Source organism: Pararge aegeria, chromosome 11, assembly GCF_905163445.1.
Source record: "Pararge aegeria chromosome 11, ilParAegt1.1, whole genome shotgun sequence".
Classification (NCBI taxonomy): domain Eukaryota; kingdom Metazoa; phylum Arthropoda; class Insecta; order Lepidoptera; family Nymphalidae; genus Pararge; species Pararge aegeria.
In genome coordinates this window covers 8,023,632-8,037,548 of record NC_053190.1, presented here as the reverse complement: position 1 = coordinate 8,037,548, position 13,917 = coordinate 8,023,632, and positions in this window count along the sequence as shown.

Here is a 13,917-nt window from a genome sequence, read left to right as displayed (position 1 = left end):
CCTAAACCCTTCTCATTCTGAGAGGAAAGGCCCTGTAGTGGGCGGATAATGCGTTGATGATGATGAGTGTAATTGTAATAAAGTAGTTAGAGATCTAATTTACATATGCAACGCCTTACACGACGGACTTTAATGCACGCGGGCGAGTAACTTTGATAACTAATACATTTAACTTTGGTATTCAAAGTTCACACAAAGGGGTGAACTCATTACCTACAGCAGATAATATTAATTATTCTGTTAATGTAAACTTCATTAGTTTAGTGTTAACCTTAGACAATAGCTTTTTATCTATACAGCATAGTACAAACAGCGTGACATACCATAAATCAACGAATAAAACTGTAACTGATGGACTATTTAAATTATTTTGCTTAAATTTATATAAACTCTGTAAACTTGATTGTACAAAGAAAATATGTAATCTTAGATTTTTTATTGAAAATATACCAACGTTTTCACACGTCATTATGACATCTACCAAAACCTATTCAAAATGATGTGTTACAAGCACAATAATACTAACGCTAAGGAAGGTACAAATTTTAATTTCATTTAAACTTTGTTATTTTAAACAGCTATTTATGTAAATCACAGTTTAGGTTATATCGATTTCCATTTAAGTAAAATGTTCAAAGATGTACGAATAAATTATGGCAGATAGCGCTGGTACATTGGTCGAAATAAAGTCGTTCTGTTGTGAAATAAATCTGGGCAATGTGTTGAGGGTGTCGCCACAGCCCGGTGGCGCGGCGCCAGGCCTCGCTGCTCCGGAGCTTTGCCAATTGATATATTAATTTTGACCATTTTTAGAGAACAAATAACAGCGGGGTCATTATTGGATAGAAGCAGGCATTACTTTCCGGAATTCCATGATATAATATGTAAATTAAACTTAATTTGCCATACTCGGCGGAAAGCCGGAGAATCTGTATGGTGTTATTTATAATTTCTTTCTTTTTCTGTCACATCTTTGACAAGACTAACTCTGAAAATAATACTTTCGGGACGTCTTACGTCTAAAATTAATAATTAATCAATCTTATATACAGATGTCAGATCAGTAAATGCAGATCTCACTACTGAATTAGTAGTGCTACCCTTTTCCCACTTTTAAGTTTCCGCAGATAAGGATAGCATTAATTACTCAATCTTTATTCTATAGCTTTCGAATTAGATTCATTATTTAGTTTGGGTTAACAGCTTAACATGTACATAATACAGACATTCTTTGATACTTTTAAAAATAAAAAAGTGTGTTTTTTCACAAAAAATAATTCTTCATAATCACTAACGTAGGTCGGTGTACATAATTAAAGAAATGGACATAAGAAACATACATAATAAAATTTGGAATACTAATGGACTCACTATAGGAAAACCAAGTTTTCCTCAACATTATAATTTTAGATTTTTGCACAATTGAATCAATTAAATCACCGGAATGAGCCAACTGTCAAACCTTATAGCTAACTTTAGGGTGTCGGTTTTTTGTGACGGTGTAACGCGGACGGCGCGCGCATCGTAAAATTTACCTCTCATAATTTATCCCTAACGCGCCAAAAGAAGTATAACTTAAAAAAAAATTGTTGTTTATAGTTAATTTAAAAGATAAACCCATCATCATCATATAAAGTATAGACCCCTATAACATGTTAGTAATAATGACAGGGAACGACAACTCTACCCGGCAGGACGATGACCTTGGTGTAACTGCCGGTTAGTACTCAGAATTCCTTTACTAAAAAAACCCCAATAAAACAAAGTTTAATGGAGTTTTTCTGTAAGGTTATATATAGTAAATGTTACGTCTAAACCAGCCTACTGTTTCGCCTTCGGTCCCCTTTGTAATAAATGCCTTTTCTTGCCTTGGCAAGCGGCCAGTTGTTGTTATTTTCGCCAAACCCGGCTTATAATATAGCTACACATTACGACGAGACGACTGAAACCCCTACATTTACTTTGATCGCGATATGCAAAGATCTTCGCGACAAATCTTCGAACAGACGTATGCTTCGGCACCTGTCTTTATGGATTTATTTTGGAGTGTCAAAATGGAGTCTAGAAGGAGTCGCTGTGGTCGAATACGGCCAGGAGGATATATATTTTGAAGTATCTAAGTCGAAAACATATTATGCATATAGTAAGTTAGCATAGTGTTCTGTTATTATATTACATACAAGCGGACCCGCTTCGTCCGCGAATGAGTCGACTTCAAAAAATTGTCGTATGTTGTCGCGTATATAAAAGAGTTATAGAACTTTAAAGAAACATAGCACTTTAAACTGGTAGTATACACTGTCAAATAAAAAAAGAATTATTAAAATCGATGCAAATTTAATGGAGATATGTAGTAAAATTGATAAAAATTATCATCACATTTTCGGAGGAAACTTTTTGTTTATCGGGATAAAAAGTATCCTATATGTTTACCCGGGATATCAGCTACCACTATATCAAATTTTATTTAAATCCGTTCAGTAGTTTTCACGTGATGCCCGAACAGACAGACAAACAAAAATTAAATAAAAATCTGTTTTGGACTCAGTATTGATTATAAAGCATCCCCCGGTCAAAATTTTCTAAATATATTAAATGTACAGAAATCTTCCAGTTACAGTTTTAGTAACAGTATAGATAATAAAAAGGAAATCTATCTAACGCTAATTGAACTTTAAAAGTTGGACTGCTGAACGCTTTAATGCAACATATTACCGATAAAAACTATAGTTACAGTATTTATACTAGATTTCATATTTCGTAATTCATAGTTTTGTATATTGAATAAATGAATAAATACACTTTTATTGTAGGTATACCACAGGGAACATTTACAAGATACAAATACAATAGAGTGCTAAGGTAGAATGTACAATTTGTTGAATGTAAATCTAAACTATTGTTTCGGGCCAAAACAGCGGCCTTATCACATATAACGATCTCTTTCAGCTTTCCAGGCAACCAAAGGCGTAAAAAAATGCAATCGATTGGTAGGTGGTGGTGGTACATCATATAATATATATGTATAATATTATGATATAAAATTAAAAATAAACAAGTAAGTAATATTAATATTGCCAATGATTCTAAAAGCTGGTTGGGTCCATCGTCACCGACCACTTTTCCGAGCCATCTGTCATCGCAGGCAACACGCACTGTACTACATAATTACATATATGAACTCGTAAATAGTGAACATTTTTCCATTGCCTGATTCTGTATAACTTTATAACACGGGCCGCAGCAAATAATTCACGACACTCCGGGAAATGCAATGCGGATACTCTGATAATATACGAGGCGCGACACAATCGGAGTTTTCCTGGAAACACAAAATTAAAAATTATATGTTGTATGTAAAAATTATGATAGTAAACGTCGCAACAATTGACTGAGGTGGGCTCAAGTGATACATAATATGGTAATGTAAAATATTAGGGATTCGATAGCCTAGCGTTTAAAACCCTCAATGACGTAAACATTTAAAGCCTTCAATCGCAAAATAGGATCTTCCCGCGGATCTACTTCAGTTTTAAATTGCCTATTTTACTTATAAATTCCTATCACAAATGACTGCGAGAGGTTTGTACCTTTGTAGGAAAGTTAACCAATAATGTTCCTACCAATCTTTTTGTTAGTGATCAAGTGCTAAGTGTAACATAATTGTGCTCTGTACCACAAGCTGCCTTTTCGAGGATTCCATGTAATTCTCCAGCTCACAAACTTAACAAAAATCACGTCAATCAGTTGCAAGGTTTTCACACTTTCGCATTTATAATTTCAGCAGGAATTTCCATTCAATAATGCCACCAAAGCTCTACAAACTCACTGGGCATTTGTTTCTAAATTCCCTTCTACCGAATCCAGCGCAATAAGTCGGAATTAAATGTGTCTCTTAATTTCTACCAGCCAGTCCCTTTGTTTGCGATTGTTTGTTCCGCTAATTGTGACGGAAGTGCTATTTACGGATCCAATAAACTTCCAGCTCGTAACTTTGCCAATCATGAGAGACTTGTTATTGCATTTTTATTGTTATTAAAGGCTCTAATTTCCAGCTAAAGAGATAAGCTTTATTCCGATTGGCGTGAATAGTAGAGTCGTAAAAGCAAAATTTTCCTGAAATACGAATTCTATATTTTTGAGGCGGCAGCATAAAAGTAAATGTGAAAAGTAGACGGTTTTTTTTAAAAACCTCACAAAAACTCGTAAAGATCGAGTGGCGCTTAATGTGGTTCGACAGTACATAATTCAGTAAAATTTTAAGTTCTTTATTAAAACTGTGGGATAAAGTATAGATCATGTAGAAATAAGTATTTCAATACAATTCGATTAGAGTTCGATTCAAACTCAGCCCCCCGAAATTGAAGCCGTAGCCGTACTCACTGGAACTGTAAAAATCAATCATCATGATCATTGTTGAACCTGTCGTTACTAACAGAAATCTTATGGCTTAACTAATGGGGATCTAATTTATAACGATTTTGCAAGTAGCACGCTATATGCTTTTTGCAATTATCCGTGGAAAAGAAGGATCTCGAACGACTAACTTGTCATGTCAAAATCTAAAACTAGTCCTGCATTCTAACCCATCTGAGATTTTTTTGTTTTTGTAGGATTATTAAACTGGTACCAATTAATGTCATTATCATGAGAATAGCATGAATAAAAGAGAAAGTCAGGAGATTCAAATCTCAATAAGTTCAAAGTTTATATAAAACGTAAGCTTACAGAAAAATCCTATTATAACATTAAGGATTATTTAAACGATAAAAAAGCTTGGGTGTGAATTGCTCTAGCTTCATAGCTTAATTTAAATTTACTGGAAGATGGTGATAACAAAAAAATAAATTTACCCGGCTAAGTTTGTTGTGGGCTCTTCTTAGACCAGGGCGCGTTTGGAACCCTCGTAGCTTTAGATTTAAGTTGGCGAACGATTTTATCACCATCCCGTTACAATTATGTAAACAAATATGTATGAACGCTTCATAAGTGCCTGTAATAGACTTACAAGAATAAAGAAATTTTGAATTCAAACCTAGAAAGTCGATATGAGCCGTTTATCGATTTAATTACTATCACTCCTTTTTCACTTTTTCTTGACTATAGATATATTTTTAGAATGATAATTCGAATTATAGAAAGTTCCATTAAATAATATTCCATGAAATACCTAAGTTACCCTGATTCAAGTGTCTTGAAATAAATCTTAATTCTCCGAAACTGGCACTATACGCCAATGCTTTCCGTAGAATAGTAAATTCAGTATACCTACCTATCTCAATTTAATTTTGGCTATTATGTGTCTAACGAATCAACAACGGAAGACTTACTAACTGTACAAACAACAAGAAACCAATAAAGAAGTAAAAAAAAAAAAATAGTTTTCGCTCCACTAAGACTAAACTTTTAATATTGAAGATTGATAAACAAAAGTAATGTCATGGCCTAAAGAAAATTATAACGAGATTACGCCAACTTTTCATACTTTGCCTTATCTATTCTTTCTTACATAAAAGTGAGCGCAAACTGGAGATTCGTTTAATCTTTTAATACAGGGCTGTCCTCCCCGAAGACCCAAGGGTCGCATCTTTCAATTATGTGCCCAGTTATTCCCATAACGGAGTCATCTTTTTAGACGTAGGTATTAATTATTAGTAAATTAGGTCAAGGATGTAATTTGAAATGGCTTTCTACTAATTGTTATAGAAAAACTCGGTTTAAAAAAAAAATTGTGATAGACATCTTATCGGCAACGCAACGTAAGTATTATTATTAATAAGAGATCCGACGAAGCCGTCTCGACAGAGCGGAAAATGCGGGGCAAGCAAAGGATACTTACAAGCCTTAGTAATAACCGACCTACGTAGACTATATATATAGTCTAGAGTTCTAGATGGTGCACGGGGTTGCCATTTCCGAGGAAATCAAGGATTTGGAACTACTGTATTTCTTCTCTATACTGTGGCATTAGACAATGCAACACTAAAGTTTTCAACATCGTCGCAAAGTTGTCCTTCTATTCGGTATTCCACAAGATATATTTTAGGAGCGTTTACTCAAGAACTATTCGACTTAGTTCCATCCTCATCTGGATACCTTCGAACCATGAGGCATAGTTTTCACCCGGGCCATTATGACAACATCATCTTACTATCGCCTATTAAATCCTTCTATCTACGATTTAATCTTTCTGAGGTGGGATTTCTAAAAAGGGTAACGTTGACTTCCATTCAAACATCCATACTCTGTCTTCCACTGTTTGTTGTCTCGTTTACCTTCTAATTTGGCCTACTAGTATTGTAACGAGGATGCATTGTTTCTGTTATTTAATACGTAATTTGCAAATCCCTAAATTCTATAAAAATCCTGCATTTTAAAACTGTAAATCACATGTTTCCTCGTGTCGAAAATACTAAATTTCATGAATATAATCACAGAATTAAGAACATACAGAAAACGCGCGATAAGTCGTGTATTGAAGCATCAAATACCACTCCAATTAAGTAGTGTTTCTCGAACAGGCGGTTAGTCACTTAATTCAATTTAACAGTTAACAGTAATTATTTTACCTCTTATGTTATAAACGTTTACCTTAAAAAGGGAAAAATGAGAAAAAGTTAGTAAGCTAGCGAAGTCAGACATGCACGGAGAGTTTTCGCTGATTTTAAAATAATGGCTGTTATGTTCTTAATTCTATGGATATAACTCGAGGAATCCAATATTACCACAAACTTTCTTTCCCTGTTTAATCCTCTGAAGGGAAGAATTAAAAGAAGTACTGCCTTGACCTCTCAAAAATATTCTCCTAAAGTTTCTTATTTCTACGTTCAGCCATTTAAAACTGTAGGTTATCTGAAAGACCGTGAGGTCTAAGTCTTAGGTATGAAGATGGGCAATCATTTCCAGGCAAGCAAGATAGGGACAAAGGCGGCTCTTTATACAAAAGGAAATATACCTTCGAACTGACTCACAGTCGGAAAACAAAAAATCCTCGTGGAAGAAGGTACGGGTAGAATCCACTTAATTGATATCATGTGTATTTTAATACAGCACTTCTATCTGAGAATGCGACACTCAAGTGCGCAGCGTAAATATTCCTTATCTACAAAAGAAAATTGCTTTCATTTTATACTGTATGCATATTTTATAACGAGGAATATGAGGTACCTATCTATTTACGCTAGTTTTGCATGCAATGTCATTTAGCAGATAAACATTTTGATATTTGCAAATCGCACATTGCTGAGTTTATTATGATAATTAAGCTTAATTTGCTATACTCCGCGAAAAGCAGGAGAATCTGTGTATTTCTTCAACCCAATAAATAATTTTTAAGTAAAAGTTTAATAACTAACGTTCAATGTAAAGTCAAAATCTCTTGAGGATGCTGCGATTTTGGAGCGAAACGTGCGGAGAGGGTACATTGTCGAAGATCTGTTTGGTGTGGAGTATAAGGATTCAAGAAATTATAAATTACACTATACAGATTCTCCTTCTTTTCGCGGAGTATAGCAAATTAAGCTTAATTTTCATAATATATTATGGATTTCCGCAAAGTAGCGACTGCTTCTATCCAACATTGCTGAGTTATTATGCTGAATCCGAATTGTCCAGTTTCAGTATTTAAAGCTAAAAATATACACCAAACCTTACACAAATGTACACAAATTAGTCACATTGTCATACAACAATAAATAATTAAACTTATACTTACTTATAATTTGCTAAACTTCAGTGTCGGATTGCAAACCATTGGTTTAATTTATAATTAGCGTTTCAATTTTACCAAATAAACTATAGCGGACACTTAAAGTTAAACATATTCTTTACTTAAAAGTAGCTTAGTTATTGGAAAGTCATTCTTAAGTTAATTAATTTTCAGAGAAAAAAAATATTCTAAAAACACATGGTATGAAATAATATGTTATGTTTTCTCAGTGTCTTTATAAAGTTCCGTTTGCGGAGGCAAAGTTTAATATCCTGTACCGCTGCTTCCGCCCACAGACATTTTCTTTATAAGACCGATATTAAGTTTATATCTATTTATAGGTACAGCACTGGTTTGAGAATGCGGAATTTATATGCGTATACTATATTCCAATTCTTATTAGGAAGTTAAAAAATGTGGCCTTCTGGTCAACAGATTTTTATTTATGTTCAAGTGACAAATCCATATGTTAAGAACAAAAGTTCAATAAAGTTTTGTACAAAATTTCACACTAAATAATATGAATCGCAGCTTAGGTTACTTTGTAGGTACATTTTTATGTTATAATGGTATTGAAAGTAAAAAAAAGACGATAGTTAAAGTAGTCTAGTAGTAGCTAGTAGTCATCATGATCATTGGTTGGTATGATTATCATACCAACCAATTACCGGTTCACACCAGGGCACGGGTCTCCTCCCACAATGAGAAGATGTGGGAAATCAAATTCACTTTTGGGCCAAATTTGAATCTCAGCATACACTTCTAACTTTTCTAAGTTATATGCGTTCTAAATAATTTAAATATCACTAGCTTCAACGGTGAAGGTAAAAATCCTGAGAAAACCTGCATGCCTGAGAATAATGTTCTCAAAGGTGTGTAGAGTCCACCAATCAGCTCTGGGTCACCGTGATGGATTACAGCCTAAACCCCTTCTCACTGTGAGAGAAGACCCGTGCTCAGTTGTGGGCCGGTAATGGGTTGATGCGATGAACTGAGAACTTACAAAATAATCCATTACCTAACAGTTTTCCAGTGCAACCCGGAAATCGAACCCAGGTCTCTATAGTCGAACTCGCTAATCACTAGAGCTACAAGACCTTCCTGTGTGATATAACATATATATACGACTCACACAAAATCCAACGAACTAAAAAAACCGACTTCGGTCCGCCTACACTGTATTTCATATTTTATAGTTCACACATTGTGAGGGCAAAGATTTAATATCCTGTACACCGCCACCGCTAACGGACATTTCCTGTACTAGATAGGTAATGTTATTGTGAGTATAGTATACAGTATTAAGTCTGGCTTTGAAATGGACCACGCAATATTTCGTTAAACAAGAAATTTAAGGAATTAAACGGAGGTTAAATATATGCTTTTGACAATTTATAGGAGATTTAAGATTAATTACTATGCTATTGAGCTTTACGAGAATCAACTTTCGTCTCGGAATTAAATCTATCTATACCTACCGTAGGTTGTACTGTAGGTTTTGGACTGGTTATAGTGGTACACACAGTTTCTATTTACTTCTTTTACGACCGAAAAGGAGTTGTAATGTTTTCAGGGTTGAAGAAGTAAATACAACTATCACATAAGATAACATACAGTTATGTTTCACTAGTAGGAACTATTGTAGTGTTTTATTCCATTATAACGTCTAAATAGCTGAACTGATTTGGGTGTTTTGATTATCGTTAGAATCCTGACATCATTCCGAGTGGAATGATGTTTTGATGGATGAATGATGGACTAATTTTTGTAATCAATTTAGTCCTGTATGGCCTGATGGAACCATAAAATAAATATTCGTGCAGTGCTCAACAGTCCTTTTTTATTGTTTCCACGCAATTAAAAAAATCTCGTTCGTGTAGGTAAGTAAAAGTGGTTCCTGAGATTATCCAACGGGCCAGTTACATAAACGAAACTAAAAAATTAATTGCCGTCCAACTTATTAGGTTTTCAGAAAGTTCCACGTACTTTTGGGTCATTACTACAATTTTGGCACGGAATCTGCACGCTGCGTCACTACTAAGAGACGTAAAGCTCTGAGCTCTTTATCTGATCTTATTAAAGCCAGCACGGCACCCTATTCCGATCACGTAGACAATTATTCGAGTAAAGTGTACGGGCTTGAATCACTAACCTCAGTGAAACGGCCAACTTTTACAATAAATCCGTCCTGGCCTCGACAGTTAATCAGTCCACCGATAAAAGCTTTCATCAGGAGTTGGGTACCTGAGAGGCGAAACTCATTTTATTCTATTAAACTCTTTACATTAAGTTTCTGTAATCCTAACTGCAATAAACTATAACAGTCGTGAGTGGTTAAGGACTGCACTTATACACACTCACGGAGCAAATAGTATTAAATGTTAATTATTTTTTGATTTTATTGTTTAAATTTAATAATATCATTTATAAAACAATTATTTTAAAGATTAAACAACAATTAGTATTACTTAATATACAATATCGAATTAAAAATTAAAATTACAGTATAAATTTATTCAAATGGCATGTCAATAATATAAAATTAAAAGACAAAATAAAAAAATAAAAATTAAATTAAAAATTATAATGAATAATTCATTATAATTTTTAATTTAATTTTTATTTTACTTTTAATTTAATTTTTTTTTTTTTTTTTTTTTTAATAATTCATTATAATTTTTAATTTAATTTTGCAAACCAGTATTTTTTTACCAAGCGACGACATCACATACAGAGAACACGGAATTATTATATTAAATTATATTGTATATTATGTAATACTAATTGTTGTTTAATCTTTAAATAATTGTTTTATAAATATAACCTAAAATAAACTATTTAAAACTAAAAAAAATCTAAAACGTCCTCGAAACCACCGCAGCGAGGCACAGTTCCTAAGATGCTGGCAGCATTGCTCCTTTGGATGGCCAAACTAATTCGTTGGCCAAGGTAACTGCCCGCTCTAGGATCACCGGTAGACTCGATAAACCTTTTCGATAATTCTTTGAAAAGAGCTCTTGTTTTTTTAAATGTATTAATATGGGCTTTGCCTGAAATAAAGAGATGATTATTATTATAATTATTATTATTATTATTATTATTATTATACAGTTTGCAGTTTCCTTGATAATTTTTACTTATATATAATCATTAATTCATTACCAGCCCACTACAAGGTACGGGTCTTCTCTTAGAGGCCGCGGGTCATCACGCTGGCCAAGAGCGGATCGGTAAACTTCCCTCTTTGTAAGAATTTGGCGCGTTAGGTTATCTGTTCTGATTACTACCTTACAGTGACACTTAAACTAAATAGTCTAGATCAATTTTATAACACTTTTTCCCGTAGCCCTCCTATCTGTTAAACTCATGGCTACTCACTCAGGAATTAGTGTACGAACATATATATCTTTTGCATGCCATCTAAGGCGGATTGTTTGTCCCTATATTTTGTGTACCAACAATGTAAAACCAATCTGCAAATAAACGATTTGAATTGAATTGAATTGAATCTGCAGACTGTCATTAATAACACCAAATGTACTTAAAGTGTCTGTCGACTGTTCTGTTAAAATGTTGTGTAAATCTTTACAAATATTAAAATTGCGAAGTATGTCTGTTTGTGTGTTTGTCCATTCTTTAAGACACCAATCAACTTGATTTTAGGCATGGAGTTAGTTATAAGGGCTGGAGAGTAACGTCGATTGACAACCTGCCTAGCGCAGCGATGAGCGTTGTGGATTTAAGTGGGAGGTCCGATCCCCGGTGGGGGAAATTTGGAAATTTATAATGGTCTGGTCTGGTCTGGAGGCTTCAACCATGGCTATTTACCATCCTACCGACACAGACGTGCCGCTAGCCGATTTAGCGTTCCGGCACGATGTCGTGTAGAAACCGATCAGGGTTATGGGTTTAATATAACTGCCATACCCCTAACAGGTTAGCCTGCTACCATCATTGATATTTGCAGTTACCAGAAGGTGAGGTTGCAAGGGCTAGCTTGTAGTTGAATAAAAAAAATAGGTTTTATTCCAGGAAAAGTAACGGTTCCCAAGGGATTTGTAAAAAAACCGTAAAAAACAGACCTAGAACGCGGACAACGTCTAGTGTTTAAATAAATGTTTATAATATTGTGTTAATATATAACGTAATTTTTATTTATTTCCTTCACATTTGTTATATATAATAAGTATTGTTGTTTTGTTATATAGAATATAACCTAAAATAAACTATGTCGAACTAAATAAAATCTGAAAGGTCTTCGAAACCACCGCAGCGAGGCACAGTTCCTACGATGCTGGCAGCATTGCCCCTTTGGATGGCCAAACTAATTCGTTGGCCAAGGTAACTGCCCGCTCTAGGATATAGGTATGCCCAAATCTATTTATATAAAATTTAAATCCTGACTGACTGATACTCAGAAACATGGAATTTTGACGCAAGGTTCAGACGTAACCGCGCACTAAGAAAATATCTTTGGAAAATCTACCCTCAAGAGGGTTAAAGGTTTGATATATTACGAAACGAACTAAACCTATTACAATCCATAGCGTGAATAATAACATTTACAAGTTCGCTGAACAGGAGGCAATGTCGGCGACATTTCATTTTTGAAATAAGTTTCATAGAGGGCCTTGTCCGTCGCGCATTGTTTACGAACAAAGCGAAATCTCGTTCGCTCCCGGTTCGAAATTCGAACGCAGATCGAGTCCGCCATTCGCCTCCAACTTATCCGTCTTTGTTCGACAACTATTGATGCTTGATGAAACTTTCTGCGTCTACGTGTTCTTACAATATTATTTCTTCCATTTGTCGATGGAAACATGCTTTTGTGTTATTTTTATTATACAGCGGAATGGTTAAAATCATAACTGTCTATGTTAGTTCATTTGTTTCCTCGTAGTTTCGACAGCGTCCCTGGCGTAGCGGTGAGCGGGTAGCGGTTTTAAGTATAGTTGAGAATTTATAATTTCCGAATTCGCTCTGGTTTGTATTAAAAAAAAGGGTGGGACAAGTGAATAAAGACCGTCATAATAGACGTTAATTTCACTTCAAATTCAAAACACAAATGATCCCCTTACATTCTAGCTCCTCCTTTTTTTATATATATCGTTGAATAAGTAAGATTATTGACAGGTGTAAATAATCTTACTATTGCATTACCAAAAATCAAAAGTATGTTGTTATTGTGTAAATAATATTAATAAAGCTTATTATTAATTTTATAAATTCAATACAATATTATTATAATTTAGGGAATAATGAAGTTATTATTTATAACTAATTTACACAGTTTCTTATATTTGGTCTGTGGCTGGTTACTTACTACTATATGCCTCTGCTATATACATACCTATTACTTATGTAACTCTAATATATATATTTTTTTAAAATTTCACAACCTTAAATGCAATCTCAACTGGGTGTTAGTGATGATGCTGTATAAAATGGTAGCGGGCTAAAGTGCTAGTTTGGCCATTATATTAAACCCATCCTAATCGGTTTCCAGAGACGTTTTAAATCGCTTGGCAGCACTTTGTCTTAACCTGTAAGATATTTGCTTATACTTTGTTTAAATATTTACTTTTCGGAATAACATCCTAAGTAAATATTGACAATATATGAAGTAATCTAGTTCACAAATTTTTCCAATATCAAACATTCAAAAACGCTTTAGGGAACACACTTCTGGGAGCAGATGAGAGACGTGATTCAATTTGCATGCCATGATGAACGGATTACTGCTGCCAGTGAGTGCCCCTTTGGTACAGGAAATAGCTGCCAGTAAGGTAATCATTATATTACGATTGACGTTAAATTTAAATAATACCTTGCCAAATTTGTATTTAGCTGGTGTAAGACAGTTCATTCCGGTGAATGCTCACTCAAATGAAAGTTTCGTGCCTTTTTCAGCTTCAGACGTGGCTAGTTAGTAGATTTCCTTAGAAGAAGCGACGCCCATGTCGCCATGTACCATGCCACGGTATCGTTAAGGTACGATACCGTGTAAACACCAATTAGGGATAGGTGGGTTTAATACAAAAACCATAAGACGGCAGATTTGCGCAGTGGGCCGCGACCCAGCTTTCTGAGTCGGAGGCCGTGGGTTCGATTCCCACAACTGGAAAATGTTGGTGTGATGAACATAAATATTTTTCAGTGTCTGAGTGTTTATCTGTATATTATAAGTATTCATGTATCTATTATTCGTG